General features: G+C 35.0%; 1 long non-coding RNA gene across 1 annotated transcript in view; it reads right to left on the reverse strand.

The window, feature by feature from the left end:
- Window positions 1-11622, reverse strand: part of LOC111775098 (uncharacterized) — a 103809-nt gene extending 92187 nt beyond the window's left edge. The window contains exon 1 of the long non-coding RNA XR_002810597.2: window positions 11502-11622. This is a non-coding gene — a long non-coding RNA (uncharacterized lncRNA). The remainder of the gene's footprint in view (window positions 1-11501) is intronic.
- Window positions 11623-17801: the final 6179 nt, after the last annotated feature.

Here is a 17801-nt window from a genome sequence, read left to right on the forward strand (position 1 = left end):
TGCCAGTTTTTATTATTTGAATTCTAATTAATTCCTTGCTGTTTTCCTGAAAACTGTATTTTCTAGGTCTTTTGCTTGATGGCTCCTAGGTAGGTTCAGCCGTGGGGAAGCACTCTTGGCAAATGAGTGAGGAAGAAGGGGAGAAGCGAGGGTGTTCCTCCTTTTCTAGCTCCCTCTCAGGTTTATTTTTCTCCAATGGGTGCCTCTCTTCTTTGCTGCTAGTTCCTTGTCCAGCTCCTTCCAGGGAGTCCCCATGTAGTTACAGATGGTACTGGCTTCTGAATTCCAGTAACACTACTTCGTTCTTGTGCCCATCCTATCTTGGCTGATAACTGTCCTCTTGATTGCTGTTCTTTTTTTTTCTTTTTTTTTTGCTGAGGAAGAGTTACTCTGAGCTAGCATCTCTTGCCAATCTTCCTCTTTTTACTTGAGGAAGATTCGCCCTGATCTAACATTTGTGCCAGTCTTCCTCTACTTTTTGTTTGGGTCACTGCCACAGCATGGCTGCTGTAGGTGTAGGTCTGCACCTGGGAACAAAACCTGGGTGGCTGAAGTGGAGTGAACTGAACTTAACCACTAGGGCACAGGGCCAGCACCCGATTGCTGTTCTTTATGTCACTTCACCATCTATTTATCATCTCAGCTTTTGTATTATCTCTACAATTCCTTGTATAAAATTATCTCTGAATATAATACCTAGACTATTTCTTGTTTCCTTGCAAGACACTTACTGATACATTGCTCAAGAAATAAATGTTAGGGGCTGGGTTGGTGGCATAGCGGTTAAGTTTGCGTGCTCTGCTTCAGTGGCCTGGGGTTTGCCAGTTCGGATCCCTGGCACAGACCTGCATACCACTTGTCAAACCATGCTGTGGCAGTGTCCCACATATAAAATAGAGGAAGATGGGCACACATTAGCTCAGGGCCAATCTTCCTCAACGAAAAGTGTGGGATTGGCAACAATGTTAGCCCGGGGCTAATCTTCCTCAAAAAAAAAAAAGAAAGAAAGAAAAGAAAAGAAGAAATGTTGTTCAAATGAGTTAATAAAGAAAGCAGCAGTTACATATTACCACATGATACATTCTGATTCCTGACGTTGTGACATGTTCAGCCATTGAAGAGGAAGTCATACTTCAATGTGGCAATCTTTAAAGGAAAGCTGTCTTAGAAATGAGGCTTTCTTCATAACATTGTAATTTTGGCAGTAATGAGATGGAGAGAAATCAGCTTCTCTTTCTAGAGACTGAAATTAAAAAAGGGATAAGAAGATCAATCCCTCATTCCAGACCAGAGTTGTTATGGCACAAATCTTGCACGTTTGTATACTTTGAGACTTGCCTAGATCTATTAGCTCTTAAAAAAAAAAAAAAAAAAGAAGGAGAAGGAGGAGGAGGAGGAGGACTATGAACTCAATACAAGTAAAGCCATGTTTCAGGAAGAGTGGCCACCAGCACATCCAGCCAAGTGGAGGATGAATAAACTGTGAGGCTAACGAAGGACATCAGGGATATAGTGAAGTTCCTTTTTGTTTTATTTTTGTTCAGTGTCCCAGTAATAATGAATGCCCTACTTCCTAGAGTGTGCCTTTTTGGCTGAGCCCCTTTGTGTGAGTGAGAGAGCTTGAGAATAAGCTACACTTCCTTACCTCCAGACTTGTTTTTCTCTTCTATTATTCAGGAGCCATCTTGTAAAGATAAATTCCATTTTAACAGCGAATAGTAAGTTAAAAGTAAAGCAGTAATTTATAACAGTGGAATTTCAGATAGAGGAGCATTCTCATGAGAAAAGTAGTTTAGAGATAGGAGCTTTTCTGGCACTCCTGAAGTCACATGAAGTAAGAAACTCTCTACACATTTTACATAGAAGGCTTATTTTGTTTGTGGTCAAATTGCTAACTTTCAACCTTCTATAATATCTTAAATGTATGAACATTAGTCTTACTATCATAGTAGCATCTTATTTCATAAAATAAACTATTCTGTTAGGTCAACAAGCTTGAAATAATTGCAGTAGTTTCCTTTCTCAACACAACACGAACTATACCTGTATTGAAACTAGTGTTGAGTTAATGCTCAGTCTTTGAGTGACTCGGGCTATCACCACTTCCTGAGCAGCAGGACTTAGAGATAACAAGGTTCAGTGCACCCTCTGTAACCGAAAAATAGGATAGAGGTTGCTGCCGGCCAGACTCCTAATACTCCTAAGTACTCAAGGATTGTCCCTAGGCTGATTCTATTTCAGGACATCAGTATGCACAAACGAATCATTTAATGTGAAATTTTCCCAGAGCTCGTTGAAATGATCTTGAATGTGGCAATAGCAGTACAATAATGAGAAGCAATTTGGTATAGATAAAGGGTACTGAAACAGAAATCAAAAGAACTGAGTATCATCTCATTGTTGCCGCACACTTTGCTGTGGGACTTAAGTCATTTGCCAGTCAAGAGGATTGGCGTGGATGATTTCTGAAAGTCCCTTCAGCTCCAATGACCAACCATCTAAATTAGCTCTTCTGCTGTTTAGGCAGACCTAACATGTCTTTTAATTTTAAATTATACCTTAGTAACAGAATAATCTATTTATTCTACTAACAGAAGTAAGAAGGAAAATGGATTCTTTTGATTTTTCAACTTTTATAAATATCAATATAAAAATCTTTAGATTTTGAAAGACTCATAAGTGACTGAACATTTCTGCCCAAATGGAATTAACTATCATAAAATTATGCTTCTTTTTTCTATTTAAATTATGAGTAGTAATCACTATTTCTCCAAAAAGATCCTCCTTCCATCCCCTAGAAATTAAACTCATCATCCTAGCTATGTTGGGCTCCACATGTAGAACTAAAGATATAAGATTGAATTTTATCTAATACTTGCATTGACTTATAAATGTAATCAATGCAAAATAAATTCTCATGACTTGTTTTAATACATTTTCTTTAAAAATATAGTGCACATTTTTAGTAAGTGTTATATGTTTAATAATTTATGTATTTAGTAATGTAGTACATTATGTATTTAGTAGTTACTTTTACATTAAATATTGTCTAAACTTGAAGTTATAGCACATCCTAAATTCGCTAGTTGATGAGCTTTTCGGAGGAGATGCTCTTCATGACTCTATTCACATATAAGTAACGCACTTATCCTGTACTGCTGCTTCCCTCTTCACTCTCCACCTCACTGTACTCAGTCTACTCAAGAGAAGGTGGGATCATTTGCCTTTGTAAAATGTCAGAAGAATCAACTGGACATCTTCATCTTCAGTTCAGCTACATCTTTGTGGCTATTGGAAGACAGCTCTCCTCTGTCCTCCAGAGGACAGGCTCTCCTCCACCATATAGGGATCCCTGCCACTACAGGGTTTATTGCCTCTGTGTGTCTAGGTGGATAAACCCTTCCCACTCTGGGGTTCAGTTGGCAGGCCCGTTTCGATCTTCTGCAAAGCAACATTGCCAAGTAAACTATTATTAACAACAAGAATAACATTTGAATCACCATATCTTATTCCTTAATTTCTCAGCTTTGTTAGAGAACTGAAGGATATTTTGAGAGGTGCTATGAAGTACCCCCAGATTGGACATTGGTCAGAGCTGGAGAGAAACAAAGCAGGGAATAGAATTTCAGCCCAAAATAGCATGACAAAGTCATGTGGAGAGGTAGAGTACAGAGACCTTGGTTAATATGTGGACAAGGCATTTTGAACTTGCTGGTTTGTAGAGACTTCTAGGTGGTTGCCAGGTTGTTGCAGTAATTAATTGACTTTAAACTGCTCTGACCTAAAGAAGAACCACATAGTATTTTGACTCCAGCTTATAGTGGGACTATCCACCGATGAGTCCCTTGGAAGATAGGTAGTACATTTTAGGCCTCTGCAGAAGTGAGAGCTGCATGGCAAGTCTTGGCAAATTTGTAGGTAATTTCAGTATTCTGCTGCAGTGTCCAACAAGCATATACTAACCACACAAACTTCAATAAAGAGCCAGCCTGGAGGGCCAACAGAGGCACACAGCTTCAGAATGCAAGGTTGCTATTTCTCTCTAAACAAGCACACAGTTTTCTAATAGGCAATGATTTTATTTTTGGAATAATGTAGTCTTTCTAGACCTACTGAATTGATGAATTTTGCTTGCCTTAGAGATCACTACTGAGAAATTATTAGTATGGGGTTTAGTTAGGTAACTTTACATCTACTTCTTTAAATTCAAATAGGCATAAATAGACAAGGAAATCTTTAGAGGGACTAACCTTAAGTCCATGGGATCAAGACAAGCTTAAATAGTGTGTCCATGGGATCGAGAGTAGGGGGAAAGTGATTAATTTCAAGCTGCTGACATTTATGTACTTAGGCTGGCAAGTTTGCCTCTAAAAATATGAAAATCTAAAGAGAAGAAAGGCAGTACCTGAAGGAAAACTTTTGCTTCTCCGTAGATTGAATAGGCTTACAATTCAGATTTAAGATATTAGCTTCAATTAGGATTCTCCTAAATACTATTTACCAGCTCAAGATGTATGAACACCAGCTGAAAGCCTTTGCTAGGAGGCAGGTTTCTTGGACCTAAGAGACTTAAGCATATTTCTAGTCCAGATGTAGTAAACACATAGAGCTAACAGAACTCTATCTAGGATATTATTCCTAGGTGAATTCAAGTTCACACATTGTTCATTCTGAACAAAAATCATTAACTGATTGATACTCAGATACAGTTGAAAGCAAAAATCTGCATAGATACTTCTTCAAATATCACGGAATCTTTGCTCTGCTCTTGGGCATCAGTAAGAAATTGATTCTGAAAACATAGTTTTTACCTACACTTTATTCCTCTAGGAGTAGGAATGAGCTTATTAACTTTGGTGATTTTGAGTTCTATAATTTTTTTGGCCTATTAAATAACAATATGAGATATCTCTAGACTTGGCCTAAAGCTAATTCGACTCTTGGGCCTCTAAAAGAACCGCAATAATTCAGTGAAAGAAATCTCATACTCAAGCAGCTGAAAGAAATCTAACACCACCTGAGGTTGAAGAACCACTTTGGCTAAAACAAAGGACAATAGATATTGGGAGAGCTTTTAATTCCTGTGGATTTTTAACATACTGAGGCAGGATATTTTTATTTCAGACTTGAATTCCTTTGAAATTTAACTAGTGAGAGGATTTAATCTTTGAACTTTAATATTTCCTTGGAAAGTTCATACTGCTAAGGGGCTTCTATTAAAATTTATGGCATGTCTATGATGCTGGCATTTATTGTTGAATGCCTTTATGAATTTTATTATGAGATTTCTTAATGAAGTCATTTAAACTCATTGGATAATTCCTGATAGGCTATGTTATAATCTGGCTAAACCTAATTTGGAATGAGAAATGAAATGGAGAATAGATTTTCAGCCTTGGAGCAGAGTAGGTTTGGCATGAAATTTAATTAGTGTGTCATTCAGATCTATTTCAGAGCCCCAGATAGCAAAATATTAACCATTCTCCAGTGATCTCAAAGGAGGAGGGGTTGTTTTGGGAGGGGCAGTATCTGGAAGGTGGAAGCAGGCTTGTGCTGTCCAACTGTTAATCACCTATAACAAGATGAATAACCTCATCTTCATTAGAGCATGGTCTTAATGATTAAGCCCAAAGGGTTAAGGAAAAACAGCTGGGGAATGATCATGGGGGCATTATTTAGTTTCTCTTCCTGATGGTTCTTTCCAACTGTAAGAATTCTCTTTTTATAACTCTTCTCACTCCAACCTCCTCTAGCTAATTTCACCAAAAGAAACTTGGAAATAATTAAAAAGCAATGCTTAATTAACATTGCTATGCCTTTCTTCCCTTTGGGCATGAGATTCCCACAGGGGTAGGCTCTGATCCTGAAGAGGATGAGAGCCACCCTCATTTAGTTAGACTATGACTGAGTGGGTAATCTGCTTGATTCAGAGATTCAGATAGTAGGTCAGTTTGGTTGACAAGCATAATTATAACCTTCACGTTAGACTTAATCATAAATAAAGTTTATATCTTTCTCTGTTTACCTTCTCATATATTTTGCTGATAGGAAGATGGGAATGTCACTGGATGTCACTTTGAGATATGTAACACACACTTTGACATAATTTTTTAAAATTTACTAACCATAGCCACAGTAAGAAATGTTACAATATTCCTTCATCCTGTAAGAATATAAATTTAATCTGTTAGGCTTTGTTATTTTGGGGCAAATATATACAAACATCAAAATACATATCCATCCATACATACACATGTGCGTATATACATAACTTGTGTGTGTTGAAACTCTTGAAAACAGAAGATGTTGAAAAAGGAAAGTCTGCACTCTATAAAGTCAGTAGGTATGTTTCAAATAAATTTGCCGTTTTGTTGGGTCATTTCCTAACTCAATTATTATATCGATAGTGAAGAAGATATGAAAGAATAGGTGCCATAGAAAAAAATCCAGATCAACATTATAAAGTGAGACAGTTTATAATAGTAACTAAGGAAAAGCGCCCTGCAAACTGACTGCCTGAATTCAAATCTATTTTCTGCTGTTTATTAACTGTGTGAACTTGAGCAATTCATTTAATGACATTTGTCTCTGTTTCCACATCTATAATATTAGTGTTTACCACATAAATTTGAGACTTAAAGTAGTGAATTATGTAAAGTGTCCAGAAGAGTTCTTGGCATATGGTAAATACTATAAATACTATATAATTATTGGTTATTATCACTTGCAGGATAAATGATATGTCGATATGTTGAGGATGTTCTCAGACAGATATTGCAATGAAATAGAGATAGTGGGGCTGGCCCAGTGGCATAACAGTTAAGTTCACACGTTCTGCTTTGGTGGCCCAGGGTTCACCAGTTCAGATCCTGAGCACAGACCTACGTAATGCTCATCAAGCCATGCTGTGGTGGCATCTCATATAGAAGAACTAGAAGGACTTACAACTAAGATATACAACTATGTACTGGGGCTTTGGGTAGAAAAAAAAGGAGGAAGATTGTCAACAGATTTTAGCTCAGGGCCAATCTTCCTCACCAAAAAGCATACCTTAAAAAAGGAAAGAAAGAAAGAGAGATGGTGACCTTCAGAACTTCCAGAGATGATTATAAAGTGAGCATAAAAAGCTAGAGGAAGTCTGAGCAAACTTTTGCTGTATGATGATAGACACAAATCTAGTTGCATAAGACAAAATGAGATACTGTTCAACCTTGGATTTGGGAGATTAAGGAAAATTATACATATAGCAATTTATTTATTATATGATTTAGAGTAGTGGTTCTCAAAGTATGGTTCCTGGACCAGCCAAATCAGTATTACTTGGGAACTTTATTTTAATATTCACGCCACAACCAGAACTACTAAATCACAAACTCAAGGAGTGGGGCAGAAATCTATTTTAAGAATCCCTCAGAGTCATTCTGATATGTGCTAATAAACCATTCATTTAGAGTTTTGAGATTTTCCTATTAAATATGAGAACAGCCATATAGAATATACTTGAGGCAGCTAATTACGCAATTTATAAATTAATATTAATGTTTCAAAAATATGGTTTACAAATATAATATGGCATTTAGACTGAACAATGATAATGTCTACCTCTTAGTGAATACTGTCTCCATATGTCAAACATTGTATCCATTTAATTAACAAAAGCAATCCTGTAGGAGGTAATTTTACTGAGGAATAAACACAGGCTCTTATAGATTAAAATCGTATAGCTAGAAGGTGCTGGACCGAAAATTTGACTCCACATTCTGTGATTCCAGACTACACTCACTCATCATGCTATGGTGCTTTAATAAGAATGAGACTGGGTAATGATGAAAGGACAAAGATGAAGCAGGTTATTCCTTCATTTCCCTCTGAACATTTTCCTTTCTCACTTGGGAATAATGCTTCCCTCATAGAATGACATTTCCTTCTATATGTTAAAAATTCTGCCTACCAATGGATGATTGCATAGTTATTTGAGAATAGATCATTATATTAGGCAAACTTAAACTTATAATTAACAAGTACATAATGGGCACTTCCTATACAGCTCTATGTAGCAGCTGTTGATACGGACTTGACTAAGATAATGCATATTCCAAGGAACAAGCAGTCTTGATGAGATAAGCATGAGAATAATTTTTAACCCACTTCATTGAGGTATGATTGGCATACAAAAAGCTCTGCATACATAATGTATCCAACTTGATGAGTTTGGAGATAAGTATACACTTGTGAAACCATTACCATGATGTTTGCCATAAACATATCCGTCACCTCCAAACATTTCCTCCTGCTCTCTCTATTTATTGTTTAAAATAATACTACTTTTTTTAATGGATAAATATTCAAAGGCAAAATAATGAGGTGATTGTTTTTGTTGTTGTTTCTGTAAAGATTCATCATATTCCTTGTGTATTCAATTTGACTTTAAATAATTTGTATCCAGGAGGTGACTATTGAACTGGCTAGTTAGTGATCATTCTGTTATTTCTATTGATTTTTTCAATTGATTTTATTTATACTTAAAAAGACTATAGTTATCACTTGTGAAACAATGAAATCAGAAAATGAAGGTTAACTACTGTCATGACCTTGCTCTGTTTCCTGTCCTTTCCATCTTATTGCCATGACATTTCTCATTCTATACTCTCCATCAATTTATTTCATACATTTATACTGTCATTTATATTCAGAAACTTTTTAAACCTATATTTTATTGCTTTCAAATTGATTTATGATATATTTTTTAATAATTAACTAGTTAAATTATTTCTAATAAGTAATCATAGGGAGAGTGATATCAAATCTTTTCAAATTAAAAAATTGCTGTCATATAAATGTAAAATTCCATTAGTATCAAATGAACATTTACATAACAACAGTTTTCCCTTTGGACATACAAGCCAGTAGCCATTTACTAGTTGGAAGATTTGATGTGGCTTCGATTTTAAAATATCACATTTGAATATGACGGTTTAAAACACAGTGATGTTACACTTCAATTAAAAAAAACAATGGTGAGGATCCGCTTCTGGAATGAGGGCGCAGAGAGCTCCGCCCACACTTTGCATAGAAGCAACATTAACTGGTACACACACGCACACGCACATTTAAAGTGTCTGAAGTTTGTCCTAAAGGCACACCACAAAAAACACTTCTACATAAACCCGTGAGTCTATGGCACTTGAGCCACAACCTGCTGCCTTTCTCCTCCTTCCTCAGCACAACATGATGGAAGGTTCACTCCAGGTGGATGTGCGCAAGAAGTTGGGACTTCACCTGCCCCAACTTCAATTCTCCCAGCTCTTTATTGCAAAGACTATATTTCAGGTGAGAGGTGGGCGAATATGTTCCTCCACCAACCTCCCTTCCACCACCCAACCCCCACTCTTAGGATGGAGGCTCTACCCCAGGCACAGGAGGCCATCCCATCAAAATCCCAGCTGTCTTCTTTGCAGAAATTGACAAGCAGATTCTAAAATTTATATGAAAATCTAATGGACCCAGAATAAACAAAGCAATCTTGAAAAATAGTGACAATCTGGAAAAATAATAACAAAGTTAGAGAACTCACGCTTCCTGGTGTCAAAGTTTACTACAAAGCTAGTATCATTAGCTATCAATTAAGTGTAAATCAAATCCACAGTAGGATACTACTTTGGAGCCACTAGGATGATTATAATCAAAAAGATGGATAATAAAGTGTTTGAAAGGAAACGTGTAAGTTGGAACCCTCATAACACTGTTGTGAGGAATATAAAATGGTGCATTGCTTTGAAAAAAAGTCTGGCATTTCCTCAAAATTTTAAACAATGAATTACCATATGATTCAGCAATTCCACGCGTTGGTGTCTACCCAAGAGAAAAAAAAAAAAATACGTCCACACAAAAACTTGAATATGAAATGTTCACAGCAGCATTATTCATAATAGGCATAAAAGTGGTAACAACTCAAATGCCCATCAATTGATGAATGATGGTGTATCATCATTCAAAAAGTAACTAAGTAAAATGTGGTGTATCCATACAGCGCAATGTTATTCAGCTACTAAAATAAATGAAGTACTGATACATTCTGCCACCTGAATGAATAAAGAGAACATCATGCTAAGGGAAAAAAGCTAGTCACAGAAGACCATATATTGTATGATTACATTTATATGAAACGCCCAAACTTGGCAAATTTGTAGAGACATAAAATAGATTGGCCCTTGCCTAAGGCCAGAGGGGTTGGGGGGAAGTAAGACATTCCTGTTAATGTGCATGGAGTCTCTCTGTGAGACAAGGAAAATATCCTAAAATTTGTTGTGATGATGGTTGCACGTATTTGTGAATATACTAAAAACCATTGAATTATACATTTCAAATGAGTGAATATATGTGAATTATATCTCAATAAGATGTTCTATTAAAAACAACTTTTATATTTGTAGCATGAGGCCTTATTAACATTAAATGTGGAGAGTTATTTGTGTGTGGAAGGTCAAGAAAACATATTTAATTTAAAAAGCACTATGTTCTAGATAAAAGGAAGATAGTAATGAAAATAAACCACTTATAATGCCATTTTGGGGAATAATCTTGCACTGGAGTTAGTCATTTTTCTACAGATAGCGAGTGAATACTGGAATTTGTCTAAGTACAAATTATTGGTCAATCTAGAGAGCCAAGCTGTATATTTCAGGGGAAAAACATGTGCTTAAGAGCATGAACTGTGCAACTAGATTTCTTGGGTTAGGATTCTTGACTGACACTGTATAACTTTGATAATGTTACTTAAACTTTGCATCTTTGTTCTTCATCTGTTAAATGGCAATAGTACTAGTGCTCATGAGAATTAAATGAATTTATCACATAGAGCAGTTCCTAGCATCTGTTTTTTCTTTTACTATTTCCTAAAAGGAGTGCTGCCAGTTCTTCTACTACTGCTGTCATTGGGAGATGTAGTAGGCAAAATATACATGTGTGCATATACGATCTGAATTACTAAAGCACATAAGGCTTATTTAATAGATGCATAAGAAATTTTATATTGATTAACAATGTTCATGAAAGTATATATATGTAAAAACACACACCAAATTGTACACTTAAATATGTCAACTTTATTTGATGTCAATTATACATCAATCAATAAACTGCTGACAAGATAATGTGCATGTATCACCTACAGGATATTTTCCAAACTTGATCATATATGAGGCACAGAGAATATCCCAAGAAATATTACATTTTTAAACAAATGAGTAATAATATCAATTAATAATTATATCTTAAATTTAAAATGCTAATAGTGATAACGAAAACAGGAATAGCTATTTCTAAAATAAATATTAGATCGAAAATGACCAGATAAAGAGGAGATGAGAGTAAATTGTTCACATCTGGGCTAATTTGTTTTTGTTTGTTTATGTGATTTCCCTGGAGATAATAGATGCCTGTTTGTTTTTCTTAGACTTACTTTTATATGTACCTTTTGCTGACTCTTCTCAATTACTTACCGCAGCTCTGAAACTTCAGCATGGGTTGAGCACATCGCATCATCATCAGCCATTGGCCCTCTCCCTACCTCTGTTGCCTCTGCATCCGCTGTGGAACCCTCTGTCCTTCTGAGTTTGGAATGTTTGCCCACTCTGTCTTCTGTACATCAAGCATCTTGGCACACCCCTTAATCCATGGAATTCTCTAAAGCCCCTTCTTTAAATATTTCCTGGCTCTCACAAATTTCCATTGTTTCATGATATTTATGTCCTTTTTTTTTCTTATTTACAGCACATTTGGTATGTAACATTTCCCAGTGGCTTTCCAGTATAAATGGATGGAAGATCAATTTATTAAAATGCTGCATATCTGAATATGGCTTTATTCTACCCTCATTTTAGATTTAGAATTTGACTCAAGATAGAATTCTAGCTAAAAATAATTTTCTTTCACAATTTTGAAGACCTTGTTCACATTGCTTCTGACTTCTAGCATTACTATCAAGATGCTCAATGGCATTTTTACCCCTTATCCTTTTCGATGATGCTATTTTTATTATTTGTTGATTTTTAGTTGGTTTGTTTCTCTCTGAACCCTTTATATACTTCGGTTTATCTTTGGTGCTCTGAACATTCATTATCACATACATTGGTGTCAATCTTTATTCATCTGGCTGGCTAGGCCCTTCCACTGTGAAAACTATTCATTTTTAATCTTGGACTTTTTTTTTTTTCCGTGAGGAAGATTAGCCCTGAGCTAACATTTGTGCCAGTCTTCCTCCCACTTTATATGTGGGTCACCATCACAGCATGGCTGATGAGTGCTATAGGTCCACACCTGGGATCCAAACCCACGGATCTGGACTTCTGAAGCAGAGCACACTGAACTTAACCACTATGCCATGGGGCTGGCCCTCAATCTTGGGCATTTTTATTGAACTGTTCTCTTAATAATTCTTATTTCTTCCCCTGCTCTGTTTTTCTATCTTGTCTTTCGTGAGCATACATCACTCCTCTGGATTAATTCTGAACCTTTATCATTTTTTCCTCCCATATTTTATCTCTTTGCTTTTTAGTACTACTTTCTTGAAGATTTCATCAACTTTATCTTCGACTGTTCCTGATCACTTTCTATTTCTATTATATATATTAGATAAAATATATATAATATTACTGTAGTAATATGAATAAATATACATTTGTATTTATAGGTATGTTCTTATTCTAGTATTAGCATTTTTATAAGATATCAATTATCGTTTTTTACAATTGTTTTTGGTCACTGTAGTGTCTCTCTTTTTCTTTTAATATTTTTCTCTTTCATTTAGCGGCTTTGTTTCTACTGTTTCCTGACCCTCTGTTTCACCATGTAATTTAAAACAATGTTAAAATGTGTACAGGTGGGTCAGTCACATGCAATGTGATGTACAAAAGGAGACCTAAATATTTAATACTTCCTCATAAATCTTTCAGACAATCCTTGTTTTGAGCTGCGCTCTGCAACCCTGGCTTCTGAGGTATATCGTACCTCCATGTCCAAGAATTTCTGAATTCTTGCCAAGCAAATCGTTTTGCTTATTAGCTCTTACTTTCTCTTCCCCAACTCTTTGAAGAATTATGTTTCAGATTTTTCTGGTCTCTCAATCAGTTTTTAATTATCCATCATCTTTTAGTTTCCAAAATATTTGTCCACCCATTTTTTTCATTAATTTGATAATTTCTTGTATATTATTTAATATGCTAATTACCAGTTTAATAAAAGATAAAGATTGAAATATATAGATAGATAAAAGATAGGTGATAAGAAAGATAGATATAGAGACAGGTACAAAGAGATCCTCATAAACCTCTGCTGCCATGGAGCTTATATTAAAAATCATCAATAAGTGGCTATTTGGTGATAAGTAATATTAATTTTTTTTACTAAAAGGGGTTAATAGGAATCGTTAAGGTTTGGGACACAGTGAAGTCAAATGTATTTTCTATGTCCAATGCTTATATTTTATAACATTAACATAACAATGCCTAAGACCTGAATAACTTTCGTTTTCTGAGCTTGGTTCGATCTGTTACATCTTCCGTGAGAGTGAGCCATTTTTCCAATCGTCTATAGTTAACCCATCTGCTTGAGACCTCCTGATATCGTTCAGAACAAGCTACCAGTTACATATGTTTTCACAGTGTATGCTTACTAATTTTTCACTTTTTGCTTACTATTTTTAACTTCTTTACCAGCAATTGGATTCCCCAATAAAGTCAACACTTAACTTCCTTTAAACAATATGTGCATATATATATATATATATATATATATATATATATAATCATGTCATTTACTGCTTTAAAATATCACCTCCTAACTCCAAAAACTTACATAGTACAATCTGTTTTTTCAGTGAATATTAGTTTTTTTTTGTTCGTTTGATTGCCAAAAGCATTAATCACAATATACCTCTTCCTTTTTTTTGTTTTTAAAGATTGGCACCTGAGCTAACATCTGTTGTCAATCTTCTTTTTCTTCTTCTTCTTCTCCCCAAAGGCCCCCAGTACCTAGTTGTATATTCTAGCTGTGAGTGCTTCTGGTTGTGCTATGTGGGACGCCACCTCAGCATGGCCTGATAAGCGGTGCCATATCTGTGCCCAGGATCCAAACCAGCAAAACCCTGGGCTGCTGAAGTGGAGTGCAAGAACTTAACCACTCAGCCATCGGGCCTGCCCCACAATATACCTCTTCTGATTCACTTCTCATTACTTTGACCAGTACTATGTACTCTGGTTAAAGAAATTGTCTTGTTCTCAAAATATGCAAGACCTGTCCTTTTTCTTTTTGGTGAAGAAGATTGGCCCTGAGCTAACATCTGTTGTCAGTCTTCCTCTTTTTGTTTGAAGAAGATTGTCGCTGAGCTAACATCTGTGCCAGTCTTCCTCTATTTTGTATGGGGGATGCTGCCACAGCATGGCTTGATGAGCAGTGTGTAGGTCCACACCTGGGATGTGAACCCACGAACCCCAGGCTGCCAAAGCGGAGCATGCAAACTTAACCACTATGCCACCAGATGGGCCCTGCTAGACTCTTCCTTAAACTGTATTTTGGCACATCATTTTCTCCTTGTGCTCCAGAATTGTCTTGTACTCCATTCCCAAATGGCAAAATTATAATTATAAAAAGAAAACAACAATAATTATTCACCTCCACTATTTCTTACTCTGTAAAAGCTTCTTTACCTTTTCCAGGGAAGGTTAGCCTTTAGTTCCTTTGTTACTATGTGATTATATTAATTTATCTCTCTTATATTTTATGACAATGTTTTTGTAGTTATTTGTATAGAAATCTGCTCACTTAATAGTTAGCTGCTGAAGACGTAAGCATAGCAATAATTGTTTTTTCTCTAATACTAAGCTATTTCTCATGCACATAAATCTTCAATAAATGATTTAATATGTTGTAATTTTACATTTGAAATAATCATAGTGTTTTTTTATATTTTTCTAGTCAAATTAAATGAAATAACCAGTGTAGCATATTTTGTTTTTCTCAAACATGTTTGGTGGGTATGCATTAAAAAGCCTTAAATATTATATATATTTCACCCCAAAATGACTTCAATAAATGTTTCTATTTCCATATTGTATAAATTACATTTAAATGATTTTGTATACAAAGGAGGGGCAGTAAATATGAAAGAAAATACAAACAAATGCACACAAAAAATATATGCATGGTTAATTCTGAATGCAGTACCTGTGCATGCCTTGCAGTTTAATTAGTTTTCTGTACATACACACACACACACACACAGTGAGTCTTCATTTTAAACAGCAATAAAATGATAAATATAAAAAGTTATCTTCTAATTAAGCAATGACTATAAAATCAGCAATTAGAGTGTACATTTGATAAAACATTGACAAGGGTAATGATCAAACTTCCGTAGGCTGGGGCAAATTATTTCATGTTTGCTTATTTTGAACATACTGACTTTCACTAAATATGCTATACCTTCTGAGAAGATAAACTTTACATTTCCCTCATTAGACTAGAGATATAGACAACTTTACCCATATTCTTTTTCATGCTTTCACCAAAATAAGCTAATTTTAGCTTCAACCCTTATGAAGTTTGAGTCCACAGAATTTAGGGGAATAGGAAGGGATCTTCTTTTACTAAAAAGGCACATATCTTACCTTTTAAGCATTTACTCCTAAGAAAATCAGATATAATATGTTCGGAGTATGTGTGGAGACTGTCAAACTTGAGTTTCTTCTAAAAATCATGCACAAAATAGAGTAGAAAACAATCAATAAAATACATTTCCTCTGTTTTTGTTCTTGTTTTTGGAACAGCATATTGCTAAATGTCTGAGTCTGTGTGTCTCCCTTCAAGCTCCTTCTTCCCCACTGCAAATTCCGAGTAAAAATGCCTTGGCTATTGTGGAATGCCCTGACTGTCATTGCAACCACACTGGTTATTGCAGTGCTCCTGAGAACCGATGTGGCCTGAATACAGCAGTCAATACCACAGTCATTTCTGAACATTTGATGGAAAATTGAGTAACAGACATACTTTTTTTATGGCAACTCTGTTCAGTTCTTCCTGACTCAATAGCCTGCATAGGGTCAGTTACTTTCATTTTCCCATATTTCTCAGCAGAATGTACTTGCCTATGCATTTTTCTTATCCTATATGACTTTCTTTTTCTTTTCTTATTTTATTCTTTTGTTTTTGAATCGCATGTGTCATGGCGTTATACCAAAGTCAGAAAACACACACACAATTAAACACACAAACTAAATTACTTTGGGTTTTAATTTGAATTTTTTTTAAGTTTCTTTTCTCTTTCACTAAAGAGAGTTGATAGTATGGTTCTTATTTTTCTCTCAAGAGTATAACATGGCAATGTATAAGATAAAACACATTTTGGTTGAGGTTTTGTAAATGACTTTGACCTTTATAGCTAGATATACTGATAGATTTTGTAACATTTTTATTTTTGTAACATTTTTATCTTCTACCATGAAAAAGGCAGATTTACCTATATATATAAATGTATATATTATATCTATTTTATAATATATATCTTGCTAATTGCAGCCCTGTTTACTTTTGTAGCAAATTCCTAAAAGTAAACTAGAAATCATTAACCCTATTTAAAGAGATTTCACATTTAATGGTCCACAGTGCATTTGAGGATATTTTAAAGACATTAACATCTTTGCCAAAATATTTAAAAACTAAACAAAACTGACAAAATGATTGAGAAACATCGTATGGCATAAACTCTGTCAGGTAGATAACTTGATATTTTAACCAATATTAGTTTCTTTACATTTTTATTCCCTTTTTCATATTTACTTTATTTGGTTTAGAGACATGGAGTTTTAGATACAGTCCTCTCTAAATTTTTTCACATTAACACCTTTGTTTTCTGACAATATGAAGTAATGTGTGGACCTCAACCACCAATTTGACTTTGCAAACATATGTTTAAAAATATTTTTTTCTAAAGCAGACTTGGCTCTTGGAAATGCTACTGACTCAGATTGTATGGCCTTCTACCATACACAGTAGCCTTGCCTGGATCTTCAATGTCAGTCCTACCAAGGACCTGGATGCTCTTAAAGCATGCACTTTTGAATTTATTTGAGGTGGTAAAATAGCAACCTTTCAGTGATTCTTTCTGGAGCCTGTGACCTCAAACTTAGTGCTACCAAACAGCTGCCAGCATCTAAACAGAGAAACAGATGTTTCTTGGAGTATTACACTATTATTTCCTCCAACCCACCTTTCATTACTATAAAATCACCTCCTAGACTAACTATAGCCACCAGAGGGGCTGGAAACTAGGACAGAATCTTAATGACACTCTCTCTATTATTGCTTTCACTTGCTTATGCTTTTGCAAAGACAATATAAGAAAATGCCCAATGAAAGCATTTTTGTATTTCCTATAAAGATTTTATGGAAAGAGCTGATGTATTCTAACATAATTAGGTAAAAGAAAATAAACTTAGATCTTCAACCAGTTTAAAATGAATATAAGAAAGCAATAGTTTCCTAGCTTTCAAGCTAATTGTTATTTATTTAACGTTTAAAAGAGGTTATTTATAAATAATTATACGAACATGTTATCATTTTATCTAACTTTATTCTTAGTGAAATGTACAATAGTATGTTTATTGAAATGAGAAATTAACTTATAATTATCTAGCGCAATGCTAACAATGCTGTGCTCTCTTGAAATCCTAGCAATCACGAACTAATTATCTTAAAAAAAAAAAAATCCTATAGTTAAAAAAAAAAGTTTATTAGAGCTATACCTT

This window comes from Equus caballus, chromosome 9, assembly GCF_041296265.1.
Source record: "Equus caballus isolate H_3958 breed thoroughbred chromosome 9, TB-T2T, whole genome shotgun sequence".
NCBI lineage: Eukaryota > Metazoa > Chordata > Mammalia > Perissodactyla > Equidae > Equus > Equus caballus.